This window comes from Symphalangus syndactylus, chromosome 15 (assembly GCF_028878055.3).
Source record: "Symphalangus syndactylus isolate Jambi chromosome 15, NHGRI_mSymSyn1-v2.1_pri, whole genome shotgun sequence".
Lineage (NCBI taxonomy): Eukaryota > Metazoa > Chordata > Mammalia > Primates > Hylobatidae > Symphalangus > Symphalangus syndactylus.
The window spans coordinates 74120529-74146275 of record NC_072437.2 but is presented as its reverse complement, the minus strand read 5'-3'; the positions used below and the strand labels follow the sequence as shown (position 1 = coordinate 74146275).

The following is a 25747-nucleotide window of genomic DNA, read 5'->3' as shown; positions in this document are numbered from 1 at the left end:
AATTTATTTATTTTGGCTCAACAGCTATCGTTAGTGTATTTTATGTGTGGCCCAAGACAATAATTCTTCCAATGTGGGCCAGGGAAGCCAAAAGATTGGACACCCATGCTCTAAAGCTTAGATGGAACTTGGTGGGCTATGATGCCTGGGAGATAAACGAATAACAAGAAAGCACAGGTACCAACAGCAAAAGCAGACAAATGAATACATTAAAAAGCTTCTGTATAGTAAAGGAAACAATCAACAGGGTGAAGAGGCAACCTATGAAATGAGAGACTATATTTACAAACCATATGCCTGATAAGAGGTTACTATCCACAATAAGAACTCAAATAACTCAATAGGAAGAAAGCAACCCGATTTAAAAATAGGCAAAGGGGCCAGGCGCGGTGGCTCACTTCTGTAATCCCAGCGCTTTGGGAGGCTGAGGCAGGTGGATTAGTTGAAGTCAGGAGCTCAAGACCAGCCTGGCCAACATGGTGAAACCCCATCTCTACTTCAAAAAAAAAAAAAATTAACCGGGGGTGGTGGTGTGCACCTGTAATTCCAGCTACTCAAGAGATTGAGGCGGGAGGATTGCTTGAACCTGGGAGGTGGGTGTTGCAGTGAGCTGAGATGGGGCCACTTCACACCAGCCTGGGTGACAGAACTAGACTGTATCTCAAAAACAAAATAAAATAAGACAGACAAAAGAATACACATGCTGTTAATGATGTGGAAGAAAGGGAACCCTTGCACACTGTTGCTAGGAATGTAAATTAATACAGCGATGATGGAAAACAGTATGATGGTTTCTCAAAAAATAAAAAAATTGACTACCATCTGATCCAGTAATCCTGCTAGTGAGTATATACCCAAAGGAAATGAAATTAGTTCCTTCAGGTGGTGCCTACACTCTCACGTTCATTGCAGTATTATTCATAATAGCCAGGATATGGAATATATGTAAGTGTCCATCAACAGACGAATGGATAAAGAAAATGTGGCATATATACACAATGGAATACTATTCAGCCTTAAAAGGAAGGAAATCCTGTTGTTTGTGACAACATGGATGAACCTGAAGGACATTATGTTAAGTGAAATAAGCCAGGCACAGAAAGACAAATACCACATAATCTCACATATGGAATCTTAAAAAAGTTGAACTCGTAGAAGCAGAGCATAGAATGGTGATTACTAGGGGCCGGGGTGGTGGCATGAGAGTTTGGTGGAATTTAGAGGATATGGGTCAAAAGATAGAAGTTTTAGCTACATAGGAGGAAGTTCAAGAGACTGTACACCATATTGTGCAACACTGTGTTTAAAATCAATAACAGTATATTGTATTCTTGAAAATAGCAGAGAGTAGATGTTAAGTGTTTCTACCACAAAAAATAATAAGTATGTGAGGTTATGCCCATATTATTTAGTCACTGCACAATGTATATATATTTCAAAACATCATGTTGTATACACTAAATATATTCAATTTTTTGCCAATTAAAATAAATACATTTGATTTAAAAAGAGAAACGTGATGGGACCCTTATTCCAGTGTGAACTGGTAAGAAAGAGTGAAGGGCAATCTTTGTTAAGACTATCACTCAATAATAAAGCCACAGGAACTCAGAGGAAAGGAATATTTACAATAAACTGGAAAAATGATATGGGGTTGATTGGAGGCATTGGGATCCCAAAGGATGAGAAGATTATAAGGAGAGAAGAAGGGATTTTCCTTTAAGGGCCTAGGATGTACAATTCCCTCTGTTCACTGAAGAAACTGAGGCTCAAAAAGTGAAGAGTCACTACCATGGTTTGAATATTTGTCCCCTCCACAGCTCATGTTGAAATGTAATTGCTATTGTGATGATATCAAGAAGTGAGACCTTTAAGAGATGTGAGCCCTCATGAATGGATTAATGCTATCATCAGGGAAGTAGGTTTCCTTATTGCAGGACTGGGCTTGTCCCTTCTTGCTCTTACTCTCATCCTCTCTCAGCCTTTCAGACATGTGATGCTTTCCTTGATGTTATGACATAGCAAGAAGGCCCATGACAGATGCCAGCACCTTGATATTGGACTTCCCTGCCTCCAGAATGGTGAGTCAGTAAATTTCTGTTATTGATAAATTACCCAGTCTTAGGTATTCTGTTATAGAAGTACTAAATGAACTAAGACAGTCACAAAGCTAACAAGTAGTGGAATTAGCATTAACTTCACCTCTGCATACTTTTCCAGGCATTGTTAATAAGCTTCATTACTCTTTCATAAAGTGCAAAACATGTTGATAGGAAAGAATAAGTATTTCATATATTTAGAAAGAATGGCAACTTAAATCTCTATTTTTAAAATTTCAATCTATAGGCTGGGCACAGTGGCTGACGCCTGTAATCCAAGCACTTTGGGGGGCCGAGGCAGGTGGATCACGAGGTGAAGAGATCAAGACCATTCTGGCCAACATGGTGAAACCCTGTCTCTGCTAAAAACACAAAAATTAGCTGGGCGTGGTGGCGCGTGCCTATAGTCCCAGCTACTCAGGGGGCTGAGGCAGAAGAATTGCCTGAACCCAGGAGGCAGAGGTTGCAGTGAGCTGAGATTGCACCACTGCACTCCAGCCTGGGGACAGAGCAAGACTCTGTCTCAAAAAAAAAAAAAAAAAAATTCAATCTATGATTCATTTGAGATTACTCTCAGTTTCTGATATCATCTTGTGTTTTTCCAACTGATTCAGAACTTAAATTTATCAATGACTTGCTTTCTCCAGAGTAATATTTTCCAAACCACAGTTTGTAAGCCATGAAATGAACTTGGCGTGTTGCAACTATTATTTATTTATTTAAAAAGAAGGACTAAAACTGTATAGACTAGATTTAAATATACTAGAATGGATAATATTAAAATGCATCTAAGACAGTGAAATATAATTATTCCATGAATCCTGTGTTTCAGTTATATAGTCATGTATCTAGTAGGCGTTTGTACTGGGTGCTGATGTACAATGCATATCCCAGTGGTTGTCATGGTCAAAAAAACTTTATAAGCCACTGATCTAAAATGCATTATTTAGTGCTATGTTTAAATTTTTTTTTTTTTTTTTTTTGAGATGGAGTCTCGCTCTGTCGCCCAATCTGGAGTGCAGTGGCGTGATCTCGGCTCACTGCAAGCTCCGCCTTCCGGGTTCACGCCATTCTCCTGCCTCAGCCTCCTGAGTAGCTGGGACTACAGGCGCCCGCCACCATGCCCAGCTAATTTTTTGTATTTTTAGTAGAGACGGGGTTTCACCGTGGTCTCGATCTCCTGACCTCGTGATCCGCCCGCCTCAGACTCCCAAAGTGCTGGGATTACAGGCGTGAGCCACCGCGCCTGGCCTGTTTAAAATTTTTTAAGATGACGTGTTTAAGAGTTAAAATTTAAGAATGAAGAGAAAGCTATCTAGAGAGGCCGTATAATGAGGTGGTTAATAGCATGGATTCTGGAGCCAAGAATCCTAGGGCCAAGGAACTTCACCCTTTCTCCACAACGATAAAGTAAAATTATGGATTTTTGGTTGCTATAATACCAAACATCATTCAGTATAAGCAAATTATAAATGTCAACTTAAAACTAACAATTTTTATTTAAAATTCTTATGTTTGAATCCTATGAGAAGCAGCCTACCCAGGAGTACTATGTTTATATATCAATAAGTAATATTAAACTTGTTTCAGTCTTTGTTCCTTCTCTCGTAGAAAATTTTCTTCAGTGTTTCCATTGTTAAAATATTGGTTTTTTTTTTTCTTTTTGAGACAGGGTCTCACTCTTTTGCCCAGGCTGGAGTGCAGTGACACAATCTTAGCTCAATACAACCTCTGCCTCCCAGGTTCAAGCAATTCTCCCACCTTAGCCTCCTGAGTAGCTGGGACTACAAGCATGCACCACCCTGCCCGGCTAATTTTTCTATTTTTTGGTAGAGTTGGGGTTTTACCATGTTGGCCAGGGTGGTCTCAAACTCCTGATCTCAAGTGATCCACCTGCCTCGGCCTCCCAAAGTGCTGGGATTACAGACATGAACCACTGCGCCCGGCCCCAAGACTACTTGATTTAGTTACTGCAATTATTATTATTATTATTTGGATTATGCAGTAGCATAGTATTGGTGGTAGAGATATCAGTATGGTAGAATATTATAATTTTTTTCTAATATTTCGTTGAGTCAAGTATGAATGATAAAAACAACTAAAATTTACTGAGGTCTGTATTAAGTGAGGTGCAAGTTTTATACATGTATGCTCGTTTCACCCCCTAAAAAACTCTATGAAGGAGGAATTATTATCTACATGCCATTTACACGTGATGAACCGATCGATCAGAGGCTTAGAGAAGCTTACACAGGACTAAAAGCATCTAGCTAGTTGCTAGTTGTGAGTAACGCCAGAATTCAGATGGGGGCAGTCTGGCTCTTTAAGCTGTGCTCAGAGTCAGTTATACTACATCTCAATTAACGGTGAGCTCTTGGTCTTCAAAATGCAATTAAACCTAACACTTTTATATCACTTTCACAGAAGTTACTTGGTCCTTACAACAACTCTTTTTTTTTTGAGATGGAGTCTTGCTCTGCTGCCCAGGCTGGAGTACAGTGGTGCGCTCTCGGCTCACTGCGACCTCTGCCTCCTGGGTTCAAGCGATTCTCCTGCCTCAGGCTCCTGAGTAGCTGGGACTACAGGCGGGTGCCACCATGCCCAGGCACAACAACTCTTTATTACTTTATTTTACAAATAAGGAAATGGACTCAGAGAGAAGGTAACTTTCTGAGGTTTTGAGTGGCCAGATATTTGAAATGCAAGTCTTTTGCTCATGTCTTGCAGCTGCCTCTTGGATGTCTGGTATGCTTTTTGACAGGTACAGAATAGATTAATACACACACACACACACACACACAGTTTTAGTTGTGGATTTATTGAGATATAATTTACATATCATGCAATTCACTCATTTAAGGTATGCTGTTCAGAGGTTTTTTTAGCACATTCACAGTTGTGCAATCATTTCAGTCAGTTTTAGAACACTTGAGTCACTCCATTAAAAAAACTCATAACTTTCAGCTACCATTTTCTACTCCCCACTTCTCCAGTTCTGGGCAACCAGTAATCTACTTTCTGTCTCTACAGATTTGCCTATTATAGACATTTCTCATAAATGGAATAAAATATTCAGTGGTCTTTTGTGTCTTGTTTATTCACTTATCATAATGTCTTTAAGGTTTGTCCATGTTGTAGTGTATATCAGAACTTCACTCCTCTTTAGGTCTGAATAATATTCCATTGTATGGATGTACCACATTTTGTTTATCCATTCATCAGTTGATGGACATTTCAGGGATGTTGGAAATTATGAATAATGCTGTTATGAACATTCAAACATTTATTTTTAAAATTACTTTTATGTAAAATTAAGTCTGCTTTTTAACATTATGACAAATACTTTTTTCCCAGTTCTAAATTCTCAACGAAAATTCTCCCTGATATCAGACCAGCAAACCAATGAACAGTTACCTGGACAAATGTACCTGAATGAATTTAAAAAGTAAATAATAAATACTATAATTAGCACAGTTGCTCATTAGTTATATAAAACAGCAATAACACTAGGGAATTAGTAGCAGTATAGAGCTCCAACTGAACAGTACTGGCAACCCAATCTATCATTTAAGTTTATCACAGAGCTTATTTGGAAGTATTAGTCTACTCTTCTAAATGTAAATTCAATGAGCTGAAGCTACTGCAATAGGATCTGGCAGCAGAAAACGGATGGTTTAAGTTTTCACCAAATTATTACAATTTGGTAGTAGAGGATGTTTGTTTTGATGATAGTGGCTGTTTTTGTTGTAATGTTTCTGTTGTGATGATAGTTTTTCAGTCTAAAACAGTACTGTGTAACGTAAAATCTTAGGCTATTTTAGTGTATTTAAAACTAAAAAATTTTAGTTATAAAGTTTCCTAAAAATTAGTGATACTTTTTGAAAAACTGGTTCAAGTACATCTTATTAACTTTTTTCAATAAAAGAGAACAGTGTATTCAAGGTATTTAGTACAAGGTGGAAAGCCTACTTTATTTATTTTTTAATGAGTGAATGAATTCAACTTCTACTAGATTATCCTCTGTAAGTTGCGTCTATTAGTTTACACATCAGTCTTTCATGGGTGATTAACTTCACTAAAAACTTCATGTTCATCAATATTGTGTTGAACTTGAAACTGTATTATCATATATCTGTTTATTAATAGGCAATGGTGTCAGATAATCGTGAAATTGAGAAGTCGCCCATCCATTTGGGTGGGAAAATAACCAACATCCTCAGTTGTAATCCCACTAAGAACCGCCAGGGCGAGACGAAAGCGACATCGCTTCCATCTTTACGTGAGTCTTGGAAATGGTTCAGCACCATGACGTCCGCCGAAGACGTAGGTGTAGACGAGGAACAAAAGAGAAGACCCCTCGTGGAGGTGGCCTGTGAGGCCCGCCCTCCTCGGGCGCCCGTCGCCGTCTGTCCCTGACTCCGCTCCCCCCGGGGGCCGCAGCGAGTGCGCCCCGCGATGGAGCGGGCTGTGGAGGGAGCCTCCATCAACCATTGAGGACCAGGAGACGGTGGCAGGCGGTAGAGAGGCCTGGGCAGGGCCAGCGCCCCGGGCTGCGGAGCACAGGACGACGGCGCCCAGGGACGCCCCAGGGCGGGCCTCAGCCCCTCCAACCGGTGGGAGCCCAGCTCTAGGGGAGCCCGCAGCTCCCTCCATCTTGGTTGATGGAGGCGGGGAGCGGCGTCTGGGTCTCTCCACCGTCGTGCCCGTCCCCTACGGCCCCGCGGACGCAGACGCCAGCAGCCGGGGCTGTTCCCTTGGCCGAATGGCAGAGCCCAGTCGGGGCTTCCCGAGGACAAGTTTCCCGGCCCCACGGGGTTTGGTTTTTAGGGGGTCCCAAGTTCCCACAGTCGTTCCGACAAAATGGAGGACGTCGTCTCCTCCTGCTGCAGCCATGGCGGGAGGTGGGGGACTATTCCCCACGGGGCGCAGCGAGGGTGGAAGGGCCTCCACTGCCCCCAGCGCGGTCAGGACACCAGTTCACCCGCGGCCCCGAAAGCCCCTTCGGCCCCGCTCCAGCGCCTCCCCGGCCTCGCCCCTCGCAGGGGCCTTCAAGGAACTGGACAGGGAGGGCGTTGGGGCATCGAGGCCGCGGCTCTCCTCGGGCAGAGGCGTTGGGAACCGCTGCCGCGGCCTGGGCGCCCGGGCTCGGGCGAGGGCAGGCGGCCCCGCCGGAGTCTCCCGGGCTGTGTAGGTCCCGGAGAGCCCCGGGCCCCGAGGAGCCGAAGCGGGGTCGGTGCGGCGGGCAGCGAATCTCGGGCTCCTGACCCTGGCAGACCCGGTGGGTGGGGGCGGGGGACCGGCGGGGAGGGGACCCGGCCGGGAGTCGAGGGCCGGCGGAGGCGGGAGTGGAACGGCAGGGCTGGGGGAGTGGCCCGCGCCTGACGGACAGCCCTTCGGACCACCCCGCCGAGGGGGGGCCCTGAAGGACGGCCGTCGGAGCCAATGGGCGTGCCCGAGGCGCTCCGCACCGCCTTCCCTGTCAGCCAGTGAGCGCGCGGAGGGCGGGGCCTCCCCGGGCTCTGCCGCGCCGCCGCCTCCTCCGCCTCCTCCTCCTCACCAGCGCTAAAGCCGGGACTGGACCGAGCGGAGTTGTGCGTGTCGCCGAAGGGGGGTGGGCCGGGGGAGGGGAGGTTCGTTCCGTGGAGCCGCAGCCAGAACCGGGTGAGGCTTATCCCCGCTGTCTTTCCAGTCCAGGGCCGCCGAGAGTGGGGGTGGCTGGGAGCAGCGCAGCCTCCGGAGGAGGAGGCGGAGGCGGAGGCGACTTGGGAGGCGGAGATGGGTGAGGGCAGCCTCCGGAGCCTCCCACCGACCCGGGATTAATACCCCGCGGCGCGGCCGCCGTCGCCGCTGCCGCGTCGGGGCCTCGGGGGCAGCTCGGGGCTGCACTCATGTCACAGGCGCCTTTGCGTGCGGCCCGAGGGGCTGGGAGAGTGCGGGCGAGGCCGGGAGGGCTGGGTGAGGCGGCCGCCAGCGGTGGGGGTCGCGGGGCCGGCGGGGCGGCGGGACGGCGGGGCGGGGGTGCCGGCCGCCCGGGGAGGTCGCGGGGCATTTTCCTTTCTTTCCTGCGGGGGGCGGGGGAGGGGCGCCCCGGCCGGGTCTCCGCTCTCGGGGCCGCGTTCCCACCCTGTCCACTGGAGCCGAGGTCCCCAAGTTTTTAGGGGTGAGGGCTGCTGCCTCTGCCCCGCCGGGTCCCCTCCTTCGCTCTTCTTTTCCTCGGCGCTGCGCTGCGCGGCTCTTGCTCCGCACGTATTGTTTGGCTGGGTCTCTAATGGCGGACGGGGAGGCAGCGCTGCCGGTCGCCGACTGCAGGGGGGGGCAAACCTCGGGCCCAGGGCAACTGCTTGGGGCAAATGTGGTCGATATCGGCCCAGCGGTGACGTGAGCCGCCCCTTACCTCTGAATTGGTACTTGGAGTGACGGGGATGACGCTGGGTGGGCAAATTTAGGAGGGAATACAAATCCCTTGCTGGCGTCGAGGCAACGTTTTCCCTTCCCCCCTCCCTTCCCGGGAGCAGGCTCGGTGTCCTTAGGCCCCCTCCCTTCCAGATTTTGCCTTTCACATGGGTTTTGGCCCCAGATATATATTTTGCGCTGTTTTGCCCCACTTACGCAGGAGGGGGCTGTTGTGCGCATGGTGGGGGTAATAATAGAAGGACCGAACCTCCTTGACCTCTTATTCCCTTCTCTGCCTCCTCCTGGCAGAAAGGGTTGGGTTCTCCCACCAGGTTGTGTGTTTTTGATACATTTTTCTTTTTTCCTCCTATCCCAGGACCAAGAATCGCCTTCAGCCCTGTCTGGTGCATCCTTGGCAGAAAGTGAGGAGGAAAACACCCCCATTGTGAGTCCTTTGCCCCTAATTTGTTGCTAATAGAGGACATTGTCAGGTTGTAGGGGTTCAGCTACGGGACCTGGCCCTCCCCGTTGTTTTGAGGGGGAGGAGCTTTCCCTTGGGTGGCAGCTGCCCCCAGGGCGAAGCCTGGGTAATGGCTGGTGAGGCAGCTGGGAGTGGGCGCTGCTGTTTCCACCGCTGCAGACATCGCTCCTGCTGCTGCAATACCAACCTCAGCAACCAGACGACGGGCTTCTGCAGCTGCTCACGTTACCCGGGAGGAGGGGTGGTGCGAAGGAGGGCATATTTCTGGTGCCCTCTAGAGTTCCAAAATGGGAATTAAAGTTATTTCTTGTTGAATGCTGTGCATGCAACCTTAACATTTTTTCTTCCTTAAACAATGGCTAATTGATTGAAGGAATTGGAAACATAGAAAAAATCATTTATGTTTTTGTTTATGTCTATTGGAAACACAAATTTTGACACTTATGGCTCATGAGTTGCTAGATCTTTTTCATGTATTTGCTTACGAAAGGGATGGAGTCAACTCCTCTAGTACTATCTTGTTCACCAAGTAGTCTGAAGTCAGCACTCTGGGCACATTATCTCTCTGGAGCCCATTGACAGTTGATATTGTAACTTGTCAGAGATGACTTATTTACGCTTAAGTATTCAGTCCACATGGTTCAAAAAATAGTTAATTGATAAGCATTTGCTGAATATGCATTGTGAAGGATGATGTGAGAATAGTAACTTGTATTAAATATACATCATTCTAGGCACAGTCCAGGACACTTTAATCTTAGCAAGTAGCCCACAGGGTAATACGAATGGCATGTATTGAGCACTTATTGTATGCTAGCCCAATTCTAAGGTGTTTTTTTTTTTAATTTATTATGGAAACTTAAAATTTTACTAATAAGAATAGTGTACTGAACCTCCATGTACCCATCATTCACATTCTAAAATTATCAATACGTGCCCACACTAGTTTTTAACATGTGTTAAGTAATTTAATTATCACGAAAACCCAGTGATACTGATAACCACAGTTATCAATTAGATTTTTATACTGCCTTGTTTCAAAACTAACGGGCTGTTTGGATCAGAATTAACATAGTCTCTTTTTCAATGTGTCTGTACAATTTACAGTCTGTAATTGTTTTCCAAATATTGCTAACTTGAATGAATATAACTTCTCTAATGAGTTTGAAGTTCATCACAGGTATCAGATCATTCAAATATAATGAGTCAAGGATTAGATCTTTCAAATAGATGGATGATGCTTATCGCCACATATTTTCACAAAAGATTTATCTTTCTAGGATTTTTTTCTTTGTTCTTAGTTACGTTGATGGGGAAGCTTGATGGTTGTGTTTAGTAGATATTTGGAGATGAGGAACATAAAAAATGTAAAATCAATACTTTTCTGTAATGTCAGCATATGTATACTAACGGAAAGCAGTGCTGCTTTTACATAATACCAGAATGGTTCTTGTTTTGCTTAACGATTTAGCTTAGAGTTGAACATTTCTTTACTTAAAAACAGCAACTAGTGATGCTGTTATGTGCTAGACAGTAAGATGAAGATAACCTGATGATTTTTAATTGGCCTTGACTAAATAAGTACTTTTATTATACAGTAGGAACATATGTAAGTGCTTTTAGATCCATTTACAAAGTATTTTGACAGTTAAAAATACTTTGCATATTTATGGCATATTTCTTTAGTGCATCCTTTATAATAAACTATTCCCTCCCACCTATCCTTTTAAACTGTTGGGAGGAAGATATAAAGTGGTCCCTACTCTTCCATGGGCTGGGCTTTTGTATCTCATGTGGTGAGACAACCCTGAATCACTCAAGTATGACATATACGCTGACATATGAACATTTTTAACTTCTGTGTGGATATAGAGCTTATATTATCTTTGAACAACAGTTTTTATTTTTCCAGTTTTATTGTATTTTTCCCTTGTTTGAGGTACAGAGGTGTACAAATTTAATATTAATACATTTGAGACAAAGTGAATCTTTGCCTTCAATCAGATGCTCTGGTATTAACGTGATGGGAAGAATAGGTATGAAATGCTGAAACTCTGGTGTCAAAAGGCGTGGTATAATTAGAAATGTTGTATTTTCTGTCTTTCTAGCATTAATATGTCTCCATCCCATTTGACAATATTATTAATATATATCATAATAAATGTCGTTTATTATGAGAAGACTGGGCTATTCAAATTGCATGTGATATATATATATATATATATATATATATATATATTTTTTTTTTTTTTTTTTTTTTTTTTTTTTGAGATGGAGTTTAATTCTTGTTGCCCAGGCTGGAGTGCAGTGATGCGATCTTGGCTCACTGCAGCCTCTGCCTCCTGGGTTCAAGTGATTCTCCTGCCTCAGCCTCCCAAATAGCTGGGATTACAGCCTCCCAAGTAGCTGGGATTACAGGCGTGCACCACTGCCCCTGGCCAATTTTGTATTTTTAGTAGAAACAGGATTTCACCATGTTGGTCAGGCTGATCTCGAACTCCTGGCCTCAAGTTATTCGCCTGCCTCAGCCTCCCAAAGTGCTGGGATTACAGGCGTAAGCCACCTTGCCCAGCCTTTTTTTTTCGTTTTTTGTTTTTTGGTTTTTTTTTGAGACGGATTCTCTCTCTGTCATCCCGGCTGGAGTGCAGTGGCGCAATGTCTGCTCACTGCAACCTCCGAGGCCTCCAGGGTTCAAGCATTCTCCTGCCTCAGCTTCCCAAGTAGCTGGGACTACAGCACGTGCCACTACACCTGGCTAGTTTTGTATTTTTAGTAGAGATGGGGATTTTTAGTAGAGACGAGGTTTCACCATGTTGGCCAGACTGGTCTCGAACTCCTGAGCTCCGGTGATCCGCCCGCCTCAACCTTCCAAAGTGCTGGGATTACAGGCGTGAGCACCGTGCTGGCCTGCATGTGATTTTTTTAGCGAATGCAAGGAGAACCCAAACTCAAGTGTTTTCTCTCATTGGATTCGCAAATAGTATTTTATGTAGGGCATTTCAATTTAGGGAAGAAATAAATTGCTTTGACTCCCTGCCTTTTCCTCCTTTAAAAACACTTCAGTTGGTTAATTTTCTTATATTCCTGTCAAAGCATAGAAGTGAACAGGACTTTCAAGTATTCAGATCAAAGAGTTCTAATGCAGGTCTCCGATATATAAGACTTACAAAGTTGTCAGTGAGAAAAATTGCTGTTGGATAAATCCATGAATTTGAGTGCAGCAATCTGACTAACCGTTGCAGCTTATTTTCATATTTTATTTTGGTTGTATACCAGCAAGAATTTTTTTTTTATGTAGTTGGAGTTGCACATTTTTATATTTGCAGCCTGTTTTTTTAAATAAGTCGCTTCGTAGTCTTAGATGTCTCTTACTGAAATAGACATATGAAAAGGATCTTTATGGTCATCACCAAATGCTTGGCAACAAGATGAATTGGTCATTTTAAAATGTGTTAAAATTTGGATTATAACGCATTTGAACATATCTGTTGTTTTTGTGCATATTTTAAGATATATTAATTTTTTTTAGATCAAGCTTTACACAATACTTGAAGCACTTCTGTGGAGCTGCAGAATGAATTTTCATAAACATTTTTAAACTCTTTTAAAGAGTTTAAAAAATGATGTGCAGAGAGGTTAGCAAAATCACTTGATTAGTATGACTTTGGGATTTGTTCTTAGTACTGTTTTATTTTTAACTTTATAGGAGTCCATTGAAAATTAGAAGTAATAAATTTTAAGAAAAATTAATGCTCTTTAATTTGAAAGAAGGGTATAGCTGTTAAGTTTTAGTTGTACTGATTTGATTAATGTTCTGTAAGTATTCATGTTTGCTATTTCAAGAAATGACGTAAGAGTAAACTGGTTGGCCGGGCTCAGTGGCTCATGCCTGTAATCTTAGCTTTGGGAGGCTGAGGTGGGTGGATCACCTGAGGTCAAGAGTTCGAGACCAGCCTGGCCAATGTGGTGAAACCCTGTCTCTACTAAAAATACAAAGATTAGTCAGGCATGGTGGTGGGCACCTGTAATGCCAGCTACTCAGGAGGCTGAGGTATGAGAATCACTTGAAACTGGGAGGTGGAGGTTGCAGTGAGCCAAGATCCTGCCACTGCACTCCAGCCTGGGCAACAGAGTGAGAGACCGTCTCAAAAAAAAAATAAAATAAACTGATTATTCACAGAAATAGGTAATGCATGTTTAATAAGTCGGTTTTTTGTAGAGACAGGGACCCGCTTTGTTGTCCAGACTGGTCTCAAACTGCTGGACTCAAGCGATCTTCCCACCTTGGCCTCCCAAAGTGTTGGGATTACAGGCGTGAGCCACCATGCCCAGCCAGTAGGTTGGGTTTTTAAAAACTTTTGCACATTTATGTTTTATTAGTATAAGTTATCTTGTTTTTGTTTATTCTTAATTTAGACCCTTCTCTTTAATGTCAATAGGCTGCCAAGGATTAGGTTTTTCTCTCTTTTTCAGAGGGTTCCAGATTTTTTTTTTTCTCTCTAAGTGTTCCTAGTGAATTTCCAGGTCAGATTAGTTTTTGTGAATTTATAAATTAGTCTAAAGAGTTTTAAAAAATTTATCCATAAAAATGTTTTTTACACTTGATCTTAGCCAAAAGGCCGAGAAGCGATAAAAATGTTTTTTTATATTACAAGTTAATGTTAAATTGTAATCTTTCAGGATGAATTTACTAGGAATATAATTAATTGTTGCAACTTCATATAAAAATGTTGGGAAAGATCTGTTAAAACTCTTGCATTAAACTTATTTCTCTCTAAGCATGCGTTTAGATTGGATAAGAAAAATACATAGCTATTTTAAGTAACATTGGGATGCACAGTTAGAAGTTGCAGACAGAATAATGTTTGTAAAATGTGGCTATAATACAGTGAGACAAATTCTTTGTACTTTATAGCCATACATGTGTATATTACTCTCTGCCGTAGTCACCTGGATACCATCTCTGGACTTACTAGTGTAAGAATTGACAACTAAATTTTTGGGTTTTGTTACTTAACATTAAAAAATGACTTTTCTTCTAATACTGGAACAGTTTTATAATCATTCATTTCAAAGAGGTATGTCTTTTTCCTAGGAAGAATAGTATTTCTTGGAATATCAAGTTGGACTAGACAGAATGCTCAGGGTAATAAACAGGGGACTGATTCAACAAATTGGATGTTACAACACCTGTTATATATTAGATAGTCATAAAAGATGTGTTCTGTTAATTATGGGCCAGCAGTTTCTTTGGCTCTGCTTGGAAGAGCATTTCATCTAGACTTAGTGAATTGTGTTTCTAGTTCTATAGAACTAAGGAAAGGTTTGGGTGGAAGTGAAAATATAAGTTAAATGAAAATTTTATTTTATCCTCCTGTTTAGATTTGTACTTTTTTTCGTTCCAGGCTTATCATATCTTATTTTAATCATATTAATTATTTCTGGCCCTGATAGGGTATCTGAATTCTTTTTTTTTTTTTTTTTTTTTTGAGTGAGACGGAGTCTTGTTGTGTTGCCTAGACCAGAGTGCAACGGCATGATCTCAGCTCACTGCAGCCTCTGGAGTCTTGCTGTGTTGCCTAGACGAGAGTGCAACGGCATGATCTCAGCTCACTGCAGCCTCTGCCTTCTGGGTTCAACTTCAAGCAATTCTCCTGCCTCAGCCTCCTGCGTAGCTGGGATTACAAGTGTGCATCACCACACCTGGCTAATTTTTGTATTTTTAGTAGAGACGGGGTTTCACCGTGTTGGCCAGCTGGTTTTGAACTCCTGAACTCAGGTGATCCACCTGCCTGGGCCTCCCAAAGTGCTGGGATTATGGTCGTGAGCCACCGCGCCCAGCCTGCTTGTTTTTTTACCTAATGAAAAATTTGCACTTGTTTTAATTAGTTACAGGAAAATCATTATTATAAAATTTAACAGGTTTTAGCTTTATAACTTTACTATGAATGTTGTCTCACTTTATTTTGATTTTTGTATGTCTTAATATTGTATAGTCCTGTTTCTTAGCCAAATAAATGTTAACTCCTGCCTAGGAAGTCATTCCATCCTATGCCTCTGTACGGTTTTACATTGCTTATGGAAGAGAAGCCTCTGTTCCAGTTAGTCTCTCTTCCATAGCACAGACTCTCTGTTATTTCATGTTCTCTTTATTTGTATATCACATTTTCCTTTTAAGGACCTTACTCTTCTGTTTTCATTCAGTCTTCCTCCTGGACTTACCTGTTCATTTGTCTTTCCTTTTCCTAACTCCTTTTGCTTTTTTTAAAAAAAGACCACAGTATCTGTAATAGCATCCTATATAAAAGTCTGATTATACTGTGCTTTTAGGGGGTATGTTTCCAAATTACAGTAAACTTGTGAATTTGGTGAGATCATGATATGTGAGTGTGGTTCTAGAGATATATAAGGGCCTCAATGGAAAGGGAACTAGTGAGTACTAAGAGAAGATTGGAAGGATAATGACTTAATTTTGCAGATTTTCTGCCAAAAAAAGCCATCTTTCTCATTGTAGCATGACATGAGTTGGAGTCATACAGATTCAGGCTTAAATCTGCCCTGCTCATGAAGGGAGTTTTGGGGTGATAGAGTGTTATATAAAACTAGATTGTGGTGATTGTTGCATAAGTATATACATTTAATACATTTATCAAACCTTTCACTTAAAATAAGTAAATTTTACTACATGTACGTTATGCTTTAATATAACTATTAAAAACAGTTTTGCTCCAGTATTTACCAGTTTGCGATATCAGGCAAGTCATGTAACCTCTGAGCTGTAGTTCAGTCAGTTAACAAATGAGTATGGTAATGCCTGGTTTCCTGAGATTGTTGAGATGAGGACTAAAAATAATACAGGGTATGCAGCTGGCCTATAGTAGGTGCCCAGTTAATAGCAGCTACAATTCTTAAACTGTCTGTTTATATGGACCAAACGTAATGAATTTGCTGCCACCACCTGGTATGGTAAACTTACTGTGTGCTCATCTGGTAATGACTAGAAGAATTTCTATGTTTCTCTTCACCGACTTCCCTCTTCTGGCTTTTTCATTAGTCTGCAGTGCTTTATCCTTCATCGAGATAAAAATGCTTTATCCTCCAGAATCTCTGCATCTTTTTCTAACGATTTCTTCTTTTCCCTATACTTTTAGAGAGAAATCCGCTGTCTGATCTGCACTGTCAACACTATAACAAATCTGCTCTTTTGAGATCACTAGTGACTTAATTGCCAAATCTTTTAACTGCTTCTTTCGGTCTTAATTCTGTAACATTTAAAATTTTTACTTCTGGGGCTTAATGTGGTCTCATAGTTATGACCACCTCCTTCACTTCCCCTCGCTAGACTTTCCTTTTTTTGAGCCAGGGTTTTGCTCTTCTTGCTCAAGCTGGAGCGCAATGGTGTGATCTCGGTCCACTACAACCTCTGCCTCCCGGGTTCAAGCGATTCTCCTGCCTCAGCCTCCTGAGTAGCTGGGATTACAGGTGCACTGGGATTACAGGTGTGCGCCACCACGCCTGGCTAATTTTTTTGTATTTTTAGTAGAAATGGAGTTTAACCATGTTAGCTAGGCTGGTCTCGAACTCCTGACCTCAGGTGATCTGCCCACCTCAGCCTCCCAAAGTGCTGGGATTACAGGCGTGAGCCACCACACCAGGCCTCCCCTCACTAGACTTTCTAATGTTGAGACCTTTAAGTGTCCTTTACTGTCATCTTTAGCTCTCTCTTATTTTGCTTTTTAACTTTCACCTTAGTCTGTTAGAAAACGGAATTATTTACAAGGCAATTTCTTCCTATTCTTGACTCCATTTTAGCCAGATTAAATTTTCCTAAAGCTCAGTCTGATGACATTGCTCATTTTGCAAAAACTTGAGAAATTTCTATTGGCATGTGGAACAAAATAAAAATTAAGCCTGGACTTAAAAGCCATTTTAAAAAGAAAAAATCAAGTAGGAAGTGTGTTATGTGTGTTTTTTATGTAAGTTCTCACTGTTCAGTTCAGGGAAGTAGTCATATGAATGAGTAAATATAAACAAAGTGTAATAGGTAATAAACAGAAATGAATAATTATATGCATATCACGAAGGACACTTCTTAAAGAATATTTTGGTTATAAAAATAAAACATTCCCTTAATATCTTTTTTTTTAACTTTATTATTATACTTTAGGTTTTAGGGTACATGTGCACAATGTGCAGGTTTGTTACATATGTATCCATGTGCCATGTTGGTGTGCTGCATCCATTAACTCATCATTTAGCATTAGGTATATCTCCTAATGCTGTCCCTCCCCCTCGCCCCAACCCACAACACTCCCCGGAGTGTGATGTTCCCCTTCCTGTGTCCATGAGTTCTCATTGTTCAATTCCCACCTATGAGTGAGAACATGCGGTGTTTGGTTTTTTGTCCTTGCGATAGTTTACTGAGAATGATGTTTTCCAGTTTCATCCATGTCCCTACAAAGGACATGAACTCATCATTTTTTTATGGCTGCATAGTATTCCATGGTGTATATGTGCCACATTTTCTTAATCTAGTCTATTGTTGTGGGACATTTGGGTTGGTTCCAAGTCTTTGCTATTGTGAATAGTGCTGCAATAAACATACGTGTGCATGTGTCTTTATAGCAGCATGATTTATAGTCCTTTGGGTATATACCCAGTAATGGGATGGCTGGGTCAAATGGTATTTCTAGTTCTAGATCCCTGAGGAATCGCCACGCTGACTTCCACAATGGTTGAACTAGTTTACAGTCCCACCAACAGTGTAAAAGTGTTCCTATTTCTCCACATCCTCTCCAGCACCTGTTGTTTCCTGACTTTTTAATGATGGCCATTCTAACTGGTGTGAGATGGTATCTCATGGAACCAAAAAAGAACCCGCATCGCCAAGTCAATCCGAAGCCAAAAGAACAAAGCTGGAGGCATCACGCTACCTGACTTCAAACTATACTACAAGGCTACAGTAACCAAAACAGCATGGTACTGGTACCACAACAGAGACATAGATCAATGGAACAGAACAGAGCCCTCAGAAATAATGCCACATATCTACAACTATCTGATCTTTGACAAACCTGACAAAAACAAGCAATGGGGAAAGGATTCCCTATTTAATAAATGGTGCTGGGAAAACTGGCTAGCCATATATAGAAAGCTGAAACTGGATCCCTTCCTTACACCTTATACAAAAATTAATTCAAGATGGATTAAAGACTTAAATGTTAGACCTAAAACCATAAAAACCCTAGAAGAAAGCCTAGGCAATACCATTCAGGACATAGGCATGGGCAAGGACTTCATGTCTAAAACACAAAAAGCAATGGCAACAAAAGCCAAAATTGACAAATGGGATCTAATTAAACTAAAGAGCTTCTGCACAGCAAAAGAAACCACCATCAGAGTGAACAGGCTACCTACAGAATGGGAGAAAATTTTTGCAACCTACTCATCTGACAAAGGGCTAATATCCAGAATCTACAATGAACTCAAACAAATTTACAAGAAAAAAACAACCCCATCAAAAAGTGGGTGAAGGACATGAACAGACACTTCTCAAAAGAAGACATTTATGCAGCCAAAAAACACATGAAAAAATGCTCATCATCACTGGCCATCAGAGAAATGCAAATTCCCTTAATATCTTTATGCAGTAAAAAATATATGTGACATAGAAAATGAGAGTTCCCGCATAATTCCATTCCCCTTGAGACCAGTGTTTAAACTTTAAAATGTATTCTTATGATTTTTCCACCTGGTCATCACACTAATTTGCATATATACTGTTACTATCAACAATGGACATATTCATCGCTGTCTGACATCCTTGTTTTCCGTTCCCTTTCCTGATGTTGCAGAAGTCTTTAGCTGATTGTTTGAATTCTAGTGATCAGTTTATTAGGCCAGTTCACTAGTCTTAGTTCTAGCTGATGGGAAGATAATGTGGTATAATGAAAGGTATGTGGACTTTTTAGGTACAAACTTTGCGTGTGCCATCTACAGCTGTGTGCCAGAGATTTACTTGATTGTACAGAGTAATTTACTCAACTGTAAAATGGGGTCATAATATAGTATAAGGTCTTTTCAAGGAGCTTGTGATGAGAGTGCTGTCAAGCATGTTTTTCATAATTGGTAGTTATTGTGTTAGATGTCTGATGAAATTCAGAGGCAAAAGTATAACTCAAGATATGAAGGGAAGGGATTGAATAAAAGAGATCAGCAAAATAAGACTCATTGAGGACTGCCTTCTTTAGTTAAGATTTATTGAGGGTTGCCTTCTTTGCTTCAGGCTCACTTTATTTACTAGACAATTTAAAAAATAAAAAGCTATTGAATTGTGAGTGATAAGATTTTTTATTTTCTGAAATTTGTCTAATAAGGAAATTCTGATACTCTGTGCTCTGTATTCCTTTGACTTTTTTTTTTTCCTTTTTTAAAGCAATCTGAAACATTTGAACATATCAAGAAAAAAATGCTGGTTAAAAAAGAGTTTTGAGTCTCACGAAACAGAGGCAAGAGATTTTTACTTAGTAATAGTCTGTATGAGAGAAATAGATTCTTAGTACCTGAAGTCTACCTTATTGGATCTGTGGTCTCATTTGCTTATTGATGCAAGTATTGTTGTTTCTTTAGGTTAGATGAGGTCTTAATCATGGAACATTTGAAGTCACGTAAAGAAGGTAATGTTTTTTTAAAAGCCCTCTACTCCATCTGTTTAAACGTTATGGAAAATTTGTTATCAAAAACATTCATTACACTAGATCATAGATTTGGCATACCAACAAGTGGTCATCAGAATAAATGAATGTTTGATGATTTGTTTCCAAATTAACGTGTGTAGTTGAAGTTTATTTTTGCTGTTGTAGTTTTTAAACTATGTTTGGAGAAGGAAGTATGGGTTTATTTAGCTTCTTTGGTAAAGGGGATGATAGGGATAAGGTATGATAACCTTTCATTAGGGACTAAAATCAGGTCATGTTACTAACTGTAATTACGCAGATGAATATAGAAGTAAAAAAAAATTATGACCAAAGACAAAGGATAGAGATAATTATATTTTAGCTTGTTTCATCTTTTGAGGAAGTTATTCTAATTTTCCATTTTATAGCAGGGAAATGGGCTTGGGGGTGAAGTGATTGTCCTGTGCACACAAGAAGAGAGAGAGCCAGAATTCAGTGTGGGTCAGGGAGGAGTGTAGAAACCTCAAACCAAAAAAAAAAAAAGGCATCCTCAAATCCCAGAAAGGTTATTTGTTAAGGAAAAATATTCCTTCAGTAAATATTTATTGGCCAGGCTTTTATTAAGTTCAAGGATACAGTAAGGCAATAAGAGCATAGATCTTTGCCCTCATGGACCTTGCAGTCTTCTGGGGGTTACAGATTGCAGATCAACAAACATAACTGCAAATTGGATAAATGCAGCTGAGGAAATGAGTATGATCTGAGATTGTAGCAGGAGACACCTAATTGAGACCAGTGATGGATCGGTGGAGTGTTTGACGCAGGAGGATCTTTCTTTGAGAGAGTGACATTTAAGCAGAGAATAGACAGAAGTGTGAAAAGGAGTCTTTCAGGCAGAGGAAAATCCTGAGATGAGGAGCTTGAACTCTTCCACAGCCTGAAAGAAGGCTTAGTTTAGTTTAGCTGAAGCTTAATGAGCAAGGTGGGGAAGAGTAGGGCTGAAAGTGAACCTAGATTGTAGGTAGGGATCAAATCAGACGGAAATATTACATACAGGTAAGGGGAAGAATTGTAGGCTTTTCTCCTAAGTATACTGAAAAGCCACATAAGAAGTGACTGTTGTAGTCTGATTTCATTTTTAGTTTTTATTTATATATATATATATTTACTTATTTTTTTGAGATGGAGTTTCACTCTTGTTGCCCAGGCTGGAGTGCAGTGGTGTGATCTCGGCTCACCACCACCTCTGCCTCCAGGGTTCAAGCGAATCTCCTATCTCAGCCTCCCAAGTAGCTGGGATTACAGGCATGTGCCCCCACACCAGGTTAATTTTGTATTTTTAGTAGAGATGGGGTTTCTCCATGTTGGTCAGGCTGGTCTCGAACTCCTGATCTCAGGTGATCCGCCCACCTCAGCCTCACAAGGTGTTGGGATTACAGGCGTGAGTCACCATGCCCGGCTGATTCATTTTTAAGAAGTTCTTCAGATATTCTGGGGAATACAGTAAGTAATGTCAGTATTCCAGCAGAAAAATGATGGACTTCTCAGGCAAGAAGGATAGTAGTAGAGATGGGTAAAAGTGGACAATTTCGAGATTGATTTTGGAAGTAGGATAAGCACTTGATGACTGCAGACTGTAGGGGAAGAAAGGAGAAAAAATTAAGAATGACCTCCAGATTTCTGTTACTGAGTCGCTAGACACAAAACATCGTGAAATGGCAAAAACTGGAAGAGGTACAGATAAAAGGGGATAGAGTAAGTTAAAAAAAAAAAGAACTACATGTAGAGAGTAGGCAGTTTGGAGTTTTGAAACATCTTGATTGAGATAAATTAAGGAGTTTAGGGGTATTAGGGTATTATTTTAAATCATGGGAATGGATGAGATCCCCAAAGAAAGTTAAAATTACTAGAAAGTACCTTGTAGTTGAATTTTGGTCCTATGGGAGAGAAGAAATTATTTCTTACCTCTAGAAATTCTACACCCTAGAGATTCCTGAATGAAATAATTGATTTATTCGTGTATTTATTAGATCAAAGGGATTTTTGTTTAGACTCTGTCATAACCCTTGAATGGATTTTTTTATAGCTGAGTACATGAATTAAATGGTTCCTATCATTTTCTAAAGCCAGACTAGCTTTGTTTTAGGTATCTAATAAAGATCTGTTCAACAGATTGGTGGCTAAATTGTAAGCAATGTGAATACATAATTTACGTTATCTGTCTTTGATTTTCTGGTCCCTGTCTCCATTCTCCAAAGGTTAAGAATATCACTTTAGCGTGTATTACATTTACCCTTAAGAATTATCTAGTAATATTGTGTATGCCTTTTAAAAACATGTATAGTATAAATATCTTTTCGCAACTTTTTTTTTTTCACTTAGTGGTATGTCTTAGCTGTCTTTAAGAGTTACTACAGAAAGATCTCCTTTTTAACTGTCATGAAGTATTTAATGGCATGGATATAATACAGCTTAGACATTCTTTTGATGGACAGTCTATTTCCAATTTTTTGCTATTATAGATAATCCTGCAAGGAATATACTTGGATTTTCTTCGGATTTAAGAGTGTTTTCTCTAGGGAAGATTCTGAGAATAAGAATTCCTGAGTCAGAGTATATATGCATATTATATATTTTAGTAGATAACTGCCAAATTGCCCTCCATTATTCCACGATACCAACTGCATTTCCACCACTTCCTCCACATTCTTCCCAACACTGTATATTATCAAATAGCTAAATTTAATGTCTTCCCTCTGAAGTATTAAGTATTGATTCTTTGTTACAGCTGTTACAAATTATATATATCTATATCGATTTTTTTTTTTTTTTTTTTTTGAGATGGAGTCTCGCTCTTGTCACCTAGGCTGGAGTGCAATGGTGCGATCTCGGCTCACTGCAACCTCTACCTCTCGGGTTCAAGCGATTCTCCTGCCTCAGCCTCCCGAGTAGCTGGGATTACAGGTGCCCGCCACCAGGCTTGGCTAAGTTTTGTATTTTTAGTAGAGATGGGGTTTCACTATGTTGGCCAGGCTAGTCTCAAGCTCCTGGCCTCAGGTGATCCGCCCACCTCAGCCTCCCAAGGTGCTGAGATTATAGGCGTTAGCCACTGCGCCCAGCTACAAGTATATATATTTATGGTATCTTTTTTTGCTGTATAAATTTTTTCATGTAATGGAGAAATCCATTTTATTCTTGTAAGAAATGGGAATAACTATAACAAGAAGTATGCAAGACTTTAATGAAGGAAACTATAAAACAATACCATAGGGGGGCCGGGCGTGGTGCCTCCTGCCTGTAATCCCAGCACTTTGGGAGGCCAAAGCAGCTGGATCTCCTGAGGTCAAGAGTTCAAGACCAGCCTGGCCAACATGGTGAAACCCCGTTTCTACTAAAAATACAAAAATTAGCTGGGCGTGGTGGTGCACGCCTGTAGTCCCAGCTACTAGAGAGGCTGAGGCAGAATTGCCTGAACCTGGGAGGCAGAGGTTGCAGTGATCCAAGATCATGCCACTGCACTCCCGGCTGGTTGACAGAGCGAAACTCCATCTCAAAAACAAAAACAAAAGCAAAACAAAACAAAAAAAAGAGAAAAAAACCAACACAATACCATAGGGCAAGCTTGTCCAACCCGCAGCCCGCAGGTCCCGTGCTGCCTAGGAGGTCGTTGAGTGTGGCTCAACACAAATTTGTAAACCTTCTTAAAACATTGTGAGATTTTTTTTTTTGGATTTTTGTTGTTGTTGTTAGCTCATCAGTTATTCGTTTATTTTATGTGTGGCCCAAGACAGTTCTTTCCAGGAAAGCCAAAAGGTTGGATACCCTTACCATAGGGCATATAAGAAAACTTTAAATGGAAAGATGTGCCAGTGTCTGAATGGGAAGACTTCCATAATGTAAAAATGTTTAGTTTGTCTCCAGATTAATCTCTTAAATTCAGTGAAACCCTAATCAAATCCCAGTATATTTGCATATGATACCAACTTTAAAAGGTAGAAGAGGGTAAACAGTGAGAAGGAAAACTCACTCTTCTTCCATCTGATTCATCTACCCAATTTTCTTCCCTAGAGGCAAACCACTGTTGTCATTTTCTTGGGCGTTTATCCAGAGATACTGTGTGTGGTGCGTTTATGCATTGTTTTATACCTTGCTGTTTACACTTAATTTGTATGTGTGGTTGATCCTTATTAGCATTTAAGTCCATTTAGAGTTGCTTCATTGTTTCGAAGTGCTGCATAGTATTTTGTTGTATGTCTCTGTCATCATTAATTTTATCCATTGTGTGTTGAGACATTTGGATTGTTTAAATCTTTTGATTTTACCATGAATATCCTTCTACTTTTTTTTTTTTGAGACGGAGTCTTGCTCTGTTGCCTAGGCTGGAGTGCAGTGGTGTGATCTCAGCGCTCTGCAGTCTCTTCTGGGTTTAAGCAATTCTCCTGCCCCAGCCTCCTGAGTAGCTGGGATTACAGGTGCCCGCCACCACACCCGGCTAATTTTTGTATTTTTAGTAGAGATGGGGTTTCACCATGTTGGCCAGGCTGGTCTCTAACTCCTGACCTTGTGATCCACCCGCCTCAGCCTCCCGAAGTGCTGGGATTACAGGCGTGAGCCACTGTACCTGGCCTCTTCTTTAAAATATGAGATAATATATCTGTTGGACGGATGCCTAAAAGTGGAATTGGTTGGTCAAAGAAATATTTTTTTAGTTGCCCTCTATAGAGACTGTACCAATTAACAGAATGGGAGTCTTGCTACATGGGCTATTGTTAAGACTTGGTGGGCCTTTGTTAATATAAGAGAAAATTGGTGGCCTTTCAGAATTTAAGTAGTATTTTTGTAGATATATATTTAAGAGTGATTTTTTTGTGTGGTGAACTGCGTTTATTTTTTGTCATTTATTCTATTTGATTGTTGGTTTATCTCATTGATTGTAGGAGCTCTTTGCCTTCATTTTATTACGATATGACAAAAATTTTCTTTTCATAGGATATCATTGTTTTTGGTATTTTTTCCCCCATATGGTGTCTTCTTTTCTAAAAAAAAAAAAGTATAGTAACATAAAATTGACCATTTTTTACCATTTTTAAGGGTACACAATTTTGTGACATTAAGTACATTCACAGTGTCTTGTAAAAATCAACATTATCCATTGCCAGAATGTTTTCATCATCCCAAATAGAAACCATATTCATTAGCATTCCTTGTCTCCCCTCCCTCAGGCCCCTGGTAACTTCTGTTTTACCTTTTGTATCGAACTACCTCATGAATGGAATTACAATATTTGTTCTTTTGTGTCTGGCCTACTTCACTTAGCATAATGTTTTCAAAGTTCATTTATGTTGTAGTATGTATCAGAATTTTATTCATTGTTAAAGCTGTATAATAGTCCCCTGTATATGTTTACCAACATTTTATTTATCCATTCACTCTTTGTTGGACACTTAGATTGTTTTTACCTTTTGGCCGTTGTGAAAATGCTTCTGTGATCATTGTTGTACAAGTATCTATTTGAGTCATTGCTTTCAGTTATTTTGGGTTTATATCTCACAATGAAATTGATGGGTCATAGATTAATATCCACGTGACTTTGGGGAACCATTAAACTGTTTTCCACGGTGTGGTACCATTTTACGTTTTTACCAGCAATACAGAAGGGTTCCAATTTCTGAAGGTCTTTATCAGCACTTTTCTTTTTTTAAAAAACTTTTTCCTCCATTTTTAAAATTTGTGTATGTATGTATGTAGAGCTGGGGTCTTGCTATGTTGCCCAGCCTGGTCTTGAACTCCTGGGCTCAATTGATTCTTTTACCTTGGCCTTCCAAAGCATTGGGATTACAGGTGTGAGCGCCACCACGCCTGACCTCCTTTTTTAGAAAAATAGCAATCCTAGGCCAGGTGCGGTAGCTCACGCCTGTAATCCCAGCACTTTGGGAGGCCGAGGTAGGCAGATGACAAGGTCAAGAAATAGAGACCATCCTGCCCAACGTGGTAAAAATTTTTTGTAAAAATACAAAAATTAACTGGGTGTGGTGGCGCACGCCTGTAGTCCCAGCTACTTGGGAGGCTGAGGCAGGAGAGAATCACTTGAACCTGGG

At 41.0% G+C, this 25747-nt stretch overlaps 1 protein-coding gene and 1 pseudogene across 6 annotated transcripts in view; one reads left to right on the top strand and one right to left on the bottom strand.

Moving 5' to 3' along the window:
- The first annotated feature begins 7644 nt into the window (after positions 1 to 7644).
- The window catches only part of ZMYM2 (zinc finger MYM-type containing 2), a 128995-nt gene continuing 110892 nt past the window's right edge, over positions 7645 to 25747 (top strand). Inside the window, exons 1-2 of one of the 6 annotated variants that reach the window (XM_055244054.2) lie at positions 7645 to 7878; positions 8869 to 8937. The gene's annotated coding sequence lies outside the window, so the exon portion shown is untranslated. Of the gene's footprint in view, positions 8055 to 8868; positions 8938 to 25747 lie in introns of all 6 variants that reach the window. The other 5 variants (XM_063619008.1, XM_055244056.2, XM_063619010.1 and 2 more) reach the window with 5 other exon arrangements.
- Positions 13533 to 13604, bottom strand: LOC129464295 (uncharacterized; annotated as a pseudogene).